We start from the raw sequence: 12347 nt of genomic DNA on the forward strand, positions 1-12347 counted from the left end.
GTCACTAAAGTTTCAGGTTACGCAGACGACCTTGCCATTCCTACAGATTCCCCGCAGGTTGCCCTACAAGAAATCCAGATTATCACAACGCAGTTTGGCTCGATTTCTGGATATCATCTAGATGAGGCCAAAACTAAAATTATACACAATGATAAAATTGTCTTAGCGGACCCACGGGTAGTGCATCATGCTAAATATCTGGGGATAGAAATCTGTGCTAATCCAGATGAGATAATCCCGATTAATTTATCTCCCTTGATAGATAAACTGGATGCTGATGCCCATCGGATCAACAATCTTCAATTAACATTGATGGGTCGATGTAATGTGGTTAAGATGTTATTTTTACCCCAAATTTTGTATTATTTAAGAGCCATTCCTTTGTTATTTGAGCAAAACTGGTTTAAAAAATTGGATCGGGTTATCTCCTGGCGCTTATGGGCAGGGAAATGGCCCAGGCGAGCTATGAAATATATGATACTGCACAGGGAGAGAGGGGGATGGTCTGTGCCAATTTTCAGCTATATTATTGGGCAATAATATTGAGGCATATTGCTATATTATTAGATGTTCAGGATCAAGAAGGGTCGTATATTTCAATCTATCATCTAATTTATGGAGAGGAGGCACGGGGGTTGTTATTCAGACATATAGACTATGCTTATTTCAAACGGGTTAGGTGTAAGGTGTACTATGTTTTTTTTTTTAAAGTTTAGTCTATGGTCCGGAAACTGTGTAATATTGGTAGGATTCATGTATACTCGCCCTTTGCAGGGAATAATCTACTTCCTGGAATTTTTCAGGATGGATATTTCAGAGACTAGGCATTGCAGGGGGTCACTGTAATAGGAGACATATTGTCTGAATCTGGGCTATTGACTTTTGAAGAAATGAAACAGAAGTTTGGGATTAATAACAGACACTTTTTCAATTTTTTACAAATTCGTGACTTCTTCTCTAGAAACACACTTAGTTGGAACCATATTCCATTGTTAGATGCAATTATGGGGGGGGACAGTCAACTATTTCTAAGATCTGTGCATTACTAAATGATGGGCGGAGTGAGGATTTAATTAAACATTACACTCGCTGGCAGATTGGATTAGATGTGGGACAAGAGATATGTGAAGAATCTCTAGGTTATAGTCAAACTGCCACTATCTCCGCAAACCTTCAGGTTCAGTGTTTTAAGACATGGTGTAATCTGTATATAACCCCTCATCGTGTACAACAGTGGGGAGGCACGACAGGGGTAAATTGCCCACGGTGTGGAGAATATGTGGTGGACAGTATTCATATGTTCGCAAGCTGCCCTTGTCTTACTCCTTTTCTAAATAAGATTGAGCAATATTTGGAACAAATATTCAAATGTAGGATATTATTGACATCACAGGTTATAATGCTGGGTGTAGCGGATCAGAATCTGACTGAACCAGAACGCAAACTATTGTTTATTGCTATAGCCATTTTGCGGTTATCAATTGCCACTGTTTGGTTGGACCCCACTCCCCCAAATGTGTATGAGTAGTTGGGTAAATTAATTAATGTGTGTAGATGGGAAGTATCGGTTTTTAAGAGAAGAGGACGGAGGGCCGGAGGGAGGTAGAACGAATTTGGGAACCCCTGAATGATTGGATGACTCTCGGAAATTAGGGCCCAAGATAGCTGAATGAAATGACCATGCTGTTCTGATTTTAGACTTTCCTTTTCTTTCTTTTAGATTTTATGAAGTATTCCTTATTGTATTTTTTTTTTCTTCCTTCCTATCTACCTGCGGTATTCCCTGGGTGGGTTGGGTGAAAATGGTAAAAAGGAGGGATGTTAGACATGGATATCTATGTTGGTTAATCTTGAAATGTTTTGAATGAACTGTTTACCATGCCTTATATCCAATAAACATAAAAAAAAAAAATGGTAGCATGGTTAATTATCCACATACCATAAAAGCCCTGTCATTTTACAGGACAGCATAACCTAAACCCCTCTCCCTTGCTAATGAGGCTAAATGATTATATATCAAAGATGTTTGGGATTGCTGGCAGACTCCGTACCTTAAAATTCACAGATGGATGTTTTACATCTCAGCAGGCACAGTGCTCTTGTCTCAGAACCAGCCACGATCCATGCAGGTAAGTGGTGGGGCCGGGTAAGGGGGGATCTCGAGGGACGATGCAGAGGGAAATTTAATTATTTAATTTCCCCTCTGCATTGTCCCTCGAAATCCACCCTTACCCAGCCCTACCACCCACCCCTGTTATCTGCACGGACCGCGGCTGGGAATAGGGCCACTTTGGGCCCTTCAAACGTGATCTGTTTCGCTTTCCTGGTTGCTACCTAGCCTCCTTCTGTTGAAGTTAGTGTAGGAAAGTCAGAATAACTGCTTGAACTCTGCCACAGATTTTTTTTTCTTCCTGCGCAGTAAGTTACAATCGAGTACCCTTTTTTTTCTGTACTGAGGTTTGGTACAATCTGTTAAAACAGTCTTTTAACATACACTTCGATGTTTCCAGCCTTTGCTTTCCGTGGGATGCTTTAATCCTCATATTATGTCACCGGGAACGGTTTTCCCAGTCCTCCAGGAGAAGTTTGGAGTTTACTACTTGACCTTTAAGCAAGAGTCCTTAGCACCTCAACTTGTTCTCAGACGTCTCTTGTGTTTTCAAGGAAGGTTCTCGGTCTCGGAAGTCAGAGGTGTTGTTTAGTGTTTGACCATCTTGTTGGACCTCACTTTTAAGGACCTGAAATTTGTTGCGCCGCCCCCTGAACAATTCCTTATTATTGGTGGTATTGGTTATTGGCGAAATTGCGATCCCTGGGGCTGCTGTCTTCCAGTGGTGTTGAGTTGTGTGACGAATTGCTAGCGGCTTCAGCCATGGAGTGCTGTTTGTTTTACCCAATGTGGAACTGCATGTCATTGAATCTTACATTTTATTCATCCTTGTCAATGTCCAACAGCATGAATAGAGAGAACAAAAATGTAATCACTTCAAAGATGAAGAAAAGACCAGGTAGTCTAGGTAAGAAAGGTTTAATCTTGGTCATCCACTCTCAGCGACTGACGGAGGTGCCAACATTCTAACTTGAGCTCCGGGCATACTACTTGTGAGGGAAGTGGAGGGGTGGGAGGAAGGTACCAAAGGGAAGCATACCTAGATTACAACACATCTCCTTACCCTGGGAGTGAACAAGGGAATGAGGAGGAAAGAGAAACAACATAATATAAAGACACGGTTGCAGAAAACTTGTGTGGAATCCAAGCAAGGTAAACGGAGAGGAATACGAATATATATGATCACGATACAGTGCAGTTAGTTTGTTGTAACTATTCTGTCCCTGCTCCAAGTTTGACCATTTTCTAGCTGCACTACATTTTTCCCAGTTCTTTTTACAATTTGGGGAGTGAAATATTTACTCTGCCCAACTTGTACGTGAGTGGGTTTCTTCACTGCGGCTGAGTCGGTGACTTTGATGTTAAGATCTTTCACTCCGTGTTTGTGATCGTACCATTTTTTTGTAACTAGCTTAATGTTCAAGAATTTTCCGGTGGCTCCCTTTGCTGTCGATCGCTACAGCCTTTCCTCCACCTAACTAGTGGGGGTTCAATTTTGTTTCCGGCTTCCTTCCTCTAAGGGCCACAAAAGGTGAGATGCCACTCATGAGGTTGGGTGCTGTGTGGTAGGACCATAGGCAATCTCTGAGGGAATTATCAGTGTTTAAGCCATTGGTGAGCGCCAGTTGGATATGATCCTTTATCATGCGGTTTGTTCTTTCCGCTAAGCCATTAGCTTTGGGGCAGGAGAGTGCGTTTTTTCCATGCTTGATGTTTAAGTCTTTGAGGAATGTCTTCATTTCTTCAGAGGTAAACTGCACCCCGTTGTCGGCTACGAGGACCGCCGGTATACCTTCGAAGGAGAAGACAGATTTCAAGAACTTAATGAGGTTGTTGGTGTTAGTTGAAGATGTGAATCTTACATTCACCCAATGCGAGGTATAATCCACTAGGACAAACATAAATCTTTTTTGGGGTCCTAACATTTCCATGGGGCCAATTATGTCCATGGCGAGTTTCGTCCATGGCACTTCTGGTACTTCAAATGGAGACAAATGAACTTTACGCAAAACTTTAGACATGTCGCTTCTGTCGCAACTGACACAATCTTTGACTATAGCTTCTACCATTGAATCAAGTTTGGGGAACCAGAAACTATTCCTGACTTTGGATTTTGTGATACTCCTGCCTATGGGTCCCTCATGGGCCAAGTCTATTATTTTCCTCCTGATTGAGGTAGATGGGACTGCTTTCTTGTTGCAGTGTATTATGTCGTCCACGATGATAAGTTCATGTCTTACTTCCCAAAATTCCTTTAGCTCGTCCAGCATCTCACTGCATCTCTCTGGCCAACCATGGATAATTAGGTTTTTTAGTGAGTTCATTTTAGTATCATTCTTCATTCCTTCTTCCCATTCCTCCTTGGTGATCGAAGGGAGTTGGATGGATAAGATAGGAGTATCGAACGTATCTTCTTGGAGGTCATTTATAAGGGGAGATCTAGATAAGTAATCTGCCACCACGTTTTCATGTCCTGGCAAGTATTCGATCTTGAAACTAAATTTCTCTAAACCGAGGACCCATTTGGCAATTCTGGGAGACTCTCTGTGAGATTGTTTCGCTGAAAAAATTTATGTGAGGGGTTTGTGGTCCGTTTGGACCGTGAATTTAATTCCCCAAAGATTTTTTTTTTTAAAATGATTGATGGCCCAGTAGCATGCCTGGGCTTCTCTTTCGATTATGGAATAATTCCGTTCAGATTGACTGAGGGTGCGGGAAGCAAATGCTATGATTGTCCGAAAAAGGAGTTGACGGAGAAACAATGTGGCTCCCAACCCTTTGTTAGACGCATCGGTGCTTAAGATGGTCTTCTTCGCAGTCAAATGGGCCGAGTGCAGGTGACTCTATGATTTCGTGTTTAAGTCTGTTTACAGTTTCACTATGTCTTTCTTCCCATTTAAATTCTTGCTTGGCCTTAAGGAGTTCTTGCAAGCACTCACATTTCTCTGAAAATGATGGGATGAACTTTGCCATGTATTCAATTAGGCCTAAAAACGACTTGAGTTCTTCCTTGCAGGTGGGAAATGGTGCGCCTTTCACCACCTGGATTAAGCTGTGTTTATGCCGAATCCCTTCCTGTGTGATCTTATGTCCTAAGTAATCCACCTCCATCACTTTTATTTTGCACTTATCCTGCTTTACTGTCAACCCAGCCTCGGATAATCTGGCGCATACTCTCCTGAACACCATGCCATGCTCTTCTTCAGTTGCTCCGTAAACTAAGATGTCATCCTGGAAACACATACTGTTGGGAATACCTTCGAGTACTTGCTGCATCATCTTTTGGAAAACCGCGGCAGCTGAGGCGAGGCCGAAAGGCATCCTTCTGAACATGTATGTGCCAAATGGGGTTGAAAATGCAGTTAATGGACAGGATTCCGGGTGGAGTTCTACTTGATAATATGCCATTGAAAGGTCAATAACTGAGAAGAATTTTGCTTTTCTCATTGTACTTAACATTTCGTTAATGTTGGGGAGTGGAAATCTCTCAACCCAAATATTTTCGTTGAGGCTGCGCAGGTCTATGCAAAGGTGAATGCCTTCCCCCCCTTAGCTTTCGACGCGATGACGATAGGGGCTAGCCATTCTGAGGAATCGATGGGTTGTATGACAGCTAGTTGGCACAGTTTATCAAGTTCATCTTTTAGAGGTTGTCTTAAAAGAAGTGGAACCTTGGGGGTCTTATGGACAATCGGTTTGGCGTCCTGCCTCACCTTAATTTTATGCTGAAATTTTCTCAAAAGACCTAACTTATCCGAAAAAAGGTGAGGGATTTCATCACAGAGCATCTTTTCTGGGTCAGATTTTTCCACTAGTGTGACTTGTTCCTTATTATTGGGGTTGAGTATGATGCCCAGTTCTTTCTGATGTTGCCACCCCAAAAGGTTGGATCCAGCGCTCACCAGGTATACCTTGCCAACAGTAGACCTTCCTTTAAAGTTTATTTGAGCTTCAAACATGCCCATCAGAGGGATAAGGTCTTTAGTGAAACCTTGGGGTGAGACATCTGGTTTATCAATTGTTATGTTCCGCTCTCCTCGAACCTCCTTAAAGTCTTCTTTATTCAATAGAGTGAAGGGGGAACATGAGTCCGCAAACATCTCAATGGACATGTCATTGATTAATATTTTACATTTCGGGTAATCATGAACTGAGGAATCACTTGTGCCTTTCACTTGGAAGATGAATTTTAGCTGATCATCATTCTCAGCTATAACTGCCTTCACTTGGCTGCTGTCTTTGCCCCTACAAGCCCTGGCTAAATGTCCTCTTCTATTGCACTTCTTGCACAGAGCATTGCTTGCGCTGCAGATGGGACTGTTAGCTAAATGATTGCTGCTCCCGCATCTGAGGCCAGCATGTTCATTCGTGGGTTTGTTGGGTGTTTCTCCTTTATTTTTGACTTTCCACACATTGATGTTAGTTTCATCGACCTGTACTGTGGCCACCACTTCCTCCGTTACTTTTATTTCTTTCAAGCACTTAGCAGTGTGTTCGATTGATTGAGCAATGGAAATGGCTTCTTCTAATGTTGGATTCTTAGTCAATATCTTTTCTTGTATTCTGCTGTTACTGGTACATCGAACTAATTGATCACGAATTAGAGAGTCATTGAGTTCACCAAAGTCACAACGCTGGGTGAGACCTCATTAAAACTGCAATATAACTCTTAACAGATTCATTCTTTCCTTGAGCACGGTTGAAGAACTTGTGAAGTTCAAGTACCACATTTATTTTATCACCAAAATGGCTGCCTAGTTTAAGTAAAGTGATTTCATAAACGCCTAGTTCTTCACCCTCTTCTAACTCTGGTTCAGGTAAGGTTTCATACTCTTTACGGCCATACACTCCCAGATTATGTAAGAGAATGTGCTGTTTACGCACTGCAGAAAACCTCTCACCCCCCATAGCAAATAAGTAAGATTGAAATATTTTGGTCCATTCTTTCCAGTGGATCTCGGGTTCGCCACATTCATTTAAAAATGAAGGCGGCTGGCATATCCCTTGGTGTACCCATATTGGACCTGGCAATACAAAGGAAAGATCCTGAAAGAGCACAACACTGGTAGGGTACACAAGGCTGACAGTAACAGGGGTGTGGAATTTCATAAAACATCTACTTGTCCATGGGGCAGGTTACTTCATAAATCTACTTGTCCTGTAACAAAATCCACTTGTCCCTTTGGTGCCATGTACTGTGGCAATAAATTATGGCAGTAATCTCATTATATAGGAACTCGGATTATAGCCTCTCTGATTATGCCAGGGCTCATACCATAGTAGTGTTTGAATACTTGCAATCCCCTTATGTTGCCACCTTTTCACAGATCTACATACTAGGGCGCTGAAATGAAGTGGTAAGCAATATTTCCAGGGTTAGAATGCCCTTTTGAGTCTGTCCAAACCTACTAACTTAGATGTTTTAAGGGTTTTCAACAACTCTTTTCTAACTTATTCTCATCCTGAGAAATGTTGGCAGTTTACTCTTGACAATGGCAGACTTAAACCTTCTTCCAGAGTTGGGGAAAAAAGTGGTTGGAGGGAAAGTGAACATGCAAACACTCTGGTTTTCGTATGAGGAAATCTACATATGCAACTTTTGCTCTTGCTAAAATGCAGTTCATAAATATTTTCTAGGAGTACTATTTCTTGTCCTACTTCTGTAAATTCTTGGGAATTCACGAAAGCCGTACAGCTGCACTTAATTCAAGGACGTATACCAGGGGTGCACTTTGGAGACTTTCTTCCATAATTGGGTCCCTAATTTTGTTTGGCGTCAACCCTGACTTTTTGAGTTTATTAAAATACTGTCTCTCTCACTGTATCGTCTGGCTTCACTGTGAGTGACTGCATTCTGCTCTTTCACTAGGAGCATATAGGCACACAAAGTAGTTTTGTTCAGTGCCAGTAACTACTGTGGCTGTGTGCTTTTTTTGAGACCAAAAACAACTTTTGCCAATGCTTGTTATAACGGTGAGGGCTGGACAGCTCCCACACCAGTGAGGTTTTACTAAAACCATGCCAAAACAAGTCACACATTGCCAAAACTAAAAAGCTGACCACCAATTTCAGACCTTCTGGCTTTGCCAATGCTTGTTTTTGTGTTTCCCATAATCCTATTGAAACTGGTTACACTGATTTTCCATTATGAATATTTTTGGGAAATACTAGCATGCATCAACATGTTAATAAATTATGCTGCAAAGAAAATGTACCTAACATTTTACAGTGGTTTAGAGATGTTTTTTTTGTGCTTTCATTTTTTTATGAACATTGTATTTTGAAAGCAAAGGATCATCAATCTTGCTTTTAAGCTTCTGCAAATATTTGCAACAAATCAGAGCATTCTGGGAGCATTATAATAGCCTCATGTTGCTTAACTTTGAAAACGTGTGTACACATATTAATACTGGAACCACTGTCAGTAATGCAGTCAGAGCTTACAACATTAATTAGAGCACTCGCCCTAATAATAAAGGCTTTCAAATAATGAACCATTCATACAAGTTTGAACAGCATTAGCATATTACCTAAACTGCAGACAGTGCCCTTCCCTGATCCATAATGTGGTGCTGCAAACTGGGAGCCAAAGGGTTTCTGCTGCAGGGGGTTGGGCCTACTTGTCCCAAGGACAAAATACACATGAAAACTTGTTGCCCTTGACCCCAAACAATATGTCCTGGGCGTCGGGCTATAGGAATTCCACATCCCTGCCCAGGAGGACCTAAGGATGAGGAAGGCTGGGAACAGGATAACAAGATAGCAGAACCAGCAATATGCTTACTCCCGCCCCCTCTACCCGCTCCCTCCCCTACCATTAAACGTTCAAGAGGGGTGGAGAAGGAGGATATGGGGCCTCTCTTGCAAGACTATGAAATACCTTACTCTAGACAGCCCAATAATAATACAGCATATACAAATGACTGGTGCTAAAGGCTTGAGGAATGTTGCTACCAGGAAGACTAAATAAATAATTAAATAATTCGTGGATTTAAGCCTGAAAGCACTGTAGCAAATAACATAAAGGTCACAATTGCAAGGTCAGGACATGTACTGAGGCAATACTCGGGAGAGTACTTGAAAGATCTAGAGAGATCTAAACAGGCTGGTGCTGAGAAGTTAATGGGTAGAGGAATGTCACAAGAGGTGCCTCCCAGCGTGGAAGAATAATTCCTGATGATCGAGTAGCCGGAGAGGACAGTTCAAGTCCTGATCACCTCACCGTACTTGAGGAGCTGAAGCACCGTTGTGGGAGGTCCTTGCTGCAGGGGCGTGTAGGGGTCGCCCAGGATCCACGCCAGGATAAGGAGGCCGGGGCCGGAAGAAGCAGTCGACACAGGAGCTGTAGAAGGCCGTTGTACGTCAGAGGAATTCCCTTCACAAGCGAAACTCCTGAGCGTGCCTGTCGCAGGATACGGCAGTGCGGACCCGAGGCACGCTGCGTCATGTTGAGACGGGGAGCGGAGCGGAGCAGTGCAGGAGCGGAGACGGCCGACTCAAAAGTCCCAACACCAGACGACACTGCCACGGAGCAGGACCAGGGCGCACACCTGGAGGACGGCAGCTCTGAGGGGGAAGAGGGGCAGCGGAGCCAGCAGCAGAATTCCGCTGTGCACTTAGGAGGTCAGCGCAGAGAAGGCACGCGGAAACCCCACAGCTCACCCGGTGTTTGGCGGCAGCTCTGTGAAATACAGGCTGTTGCAGGCACCACAGAAGCTGAACGTTGGCACGACAGGACTTCCTTAGAGCCAAGAAAGGTTCCATGAACCATCTGCGCACAGGGCTGACAGGAAAGTTCTTCGATTGCCCTTGCGCCAGGTTTCCTGCTTTAACGACCTACCCTGAAGATGAGGCAATTCCGCAGGGCCAAGTATGTCATAAAAGGCACAGTCCCACGACAGGAAGCCGATATCCCACATGCGGGGAACACTCAAAGGAATTTTGTGAGGCCCCAGTCAGATCTTCATTCATTTCCTGAGAGAGCAAGAAGGGGAGATGACCAGCTGCCCCCTGCGCAGTTCAGTCGCCAGTGTAATAACTTCAAGGATGAAGAAAAGACCAGCAGGCACGAGTCAAGGTAAGAAATGTTTACTCTTGGTCATCCACTCTCAGCGACTGACGGAGGTGCCAACATTCTAACTTGAGCTCCCGGGCATACTACTAGTGAGGGAAGAGGAGGGGTGGGAGGAAGGTACCAAAGGGAACCATAACAAGATTACAACAAAAACCCTTTTCTGTTTTCTATCCATGCTGCTGGACATTGACGAAGGACGTTGAAGAATAAATGCCTTTTAACTTGAGAGCCTGTCTCTATCTATCTTGTGAATTACAGAATCGAGTAGCCCCCCACCCCACCCCCTCCAGGCATGATCAAATGTATCCTAATAACGTGATTTGTTGAGCAGTGACAGTTGTGAAGGGGAGAATCCTGTTTGTTTTAAGAGTCTGAATTAATGCTTACTGTTCCTGGATTGATACAGGTTTTCTTTCTTGCTTTCATACACGGTGGAGAGCTAATTTAATGGAGGACTAAATGTGCAATGTGTGGAAGATATTCTGGATTCAGTCCAAGTAAAACAATGGAAGATCTATTGTGTATCTAGACAGTTTTTAATTCAATAATTTTTAAAGCAAGAAATATATACATTTAAGAATTGTCCTGAAGAACTCTTCAACGAATAAACGAGTCGTATCTTTTGCCACATTGGATTTTAGAAATCTTCACACATATATATGGCTTTAATATCTGATGTGTGACCGGGAATGGTAACAAAATCAGTACGTACTTAACGTTTTCATTTGATGGATTGTCTTGCCATCTAATTATATGCTGTGTACTTTACTATATGTATAAAGTTTATTTCTTTATATATATGTTTTAATATAATGATATATTTTTCTGTCTCTGTTCATTGTGTAATACGTTTCAGCACAGCTTACACTTACGGTGTTTTATATTGTGCTCAAAGAAAAAAAGTACTCGCCCTCAAAAATGAGTGCCATTGGCCTCCCCTGAACCACCAGCTCCAATTAAGCACTGCCTATTTCTGATAATATGCACTCTAACGTTGGTGAGGCCTTTGTCAGGCGGTGCTCTAAGGTGACTATGGAGGATTTTGCCAATTTAATTATCACTACTCTTCAAGCCTCAACCCAACTTGGAACTACTTCATCCTCTTTAATGATTGGCTGTCTCCAACTGTTTCTGAAACTGAAGAACATGAATTTGCAGCAATATCCACTGAATGCTTATTGGCTCATTAACAATCATAAGCTTCTTAAACTGCCTGCAAACTTGCGGAATGTATGTGGTGTTTCTCCTTCGGTCAACCTGCTAAAAAGGAAGTACATATTACTGATAGAAATCTTTATAACACTGACCTAAAGCCAATTAACTATTTTTTTTAACCTGGTGAGACTCAACATCTCCTCTAATTATACCAGCAACATTTGCTTTTGTCCTTAATTAATCTAGTAATCCATTGGCCATCTCCTTCCACTCCCCCCTCCCCCCCTTGCCTTTCCTGCATGCACCGCTAGCCTACCTCCAGTGGCCACTCTGGTTCTGTTACCCTCCATGCTTACAGTGGACTTTCATGGTCTAGTGGCCCCTTGTGTCTCCGGTAGCTCCTTGTGCAGAAATAAAATCCTCAGTGAGGTCCAAATAATTAACCAGCTTTGAATCAAACCCATATGGGTCATTTGAACTTAGGTGTTTTAATTAAGCCGAGGAGAAGGGGCTGGCACTGCCGTGGTCCCTCAGCAGCAGTATAGTGCGGTTGAATCTCAGTAGAGGCAGTGGTTTTGTAACCGCTACAAGCACAAAATTTGCAGGTAAGCAGTCTACGTGGCTCTTATTTTCACTGTCAGCTGCTGATACACTGGCTAGCTGCTGTTCCAATTGGTCCAGCGCGTTGAATCTTATTCCAAACTCTGCACCACATGTTCTTCTCAAACAGGTATTATGTTTTTCAGCTGCCACCATAGTCTTATCCCCTTCTGGAGCAGGAAAAATTGCCCACGCAGATCAGGGTTAATGTAAAAAAAGAAAGTGTGAAGGGTCATCAGTGGTGACCCCCATGTAAACTCCTGAGTTTGTGGGTAAAAGTCCTGATATTGACTTACAAGGGTGACTTTGGTCTGTGTAAGCATGTGCTAATTGCATCAGTCGAAGGCATCTTCTGCAGTTTTACGGAATTACTTTTCTGTCCTGTCAATGAAGCTTGTGTCTCTGGTT

The 12347-nt window shown here is 42.8% G+C and overlaps 1 protein-coding gene across 1 annotated transcript in view; it reads left to right on the forward strand.

Moving 5' to 3' along the window:
* Positions 1-12347, forward strand: part of LOC144752236 (mitochondrial ornithine transporter 1-like) — a 196785-nt gene that overhangs the window by 31312 nt on the left and 153126 nt on the right. The window lies entirely within an intron of this gene.

The sequence above is a fragment of the Lissotriton helveticus genome, chromosome 4_2 (assembly GCF_964261635.1).
Source record: "Lissotriton helveticus chromosome 4_2, aLisHel1.1, whole genome shotgun sequence".
Classification (NCBI taxonomy): domain Eukaryota; kingdom Metazoa; phylum Chordata; class Amphibia; order Caudata; family Salamandridae; genus Lissotriton; species Lissotriton helveticus.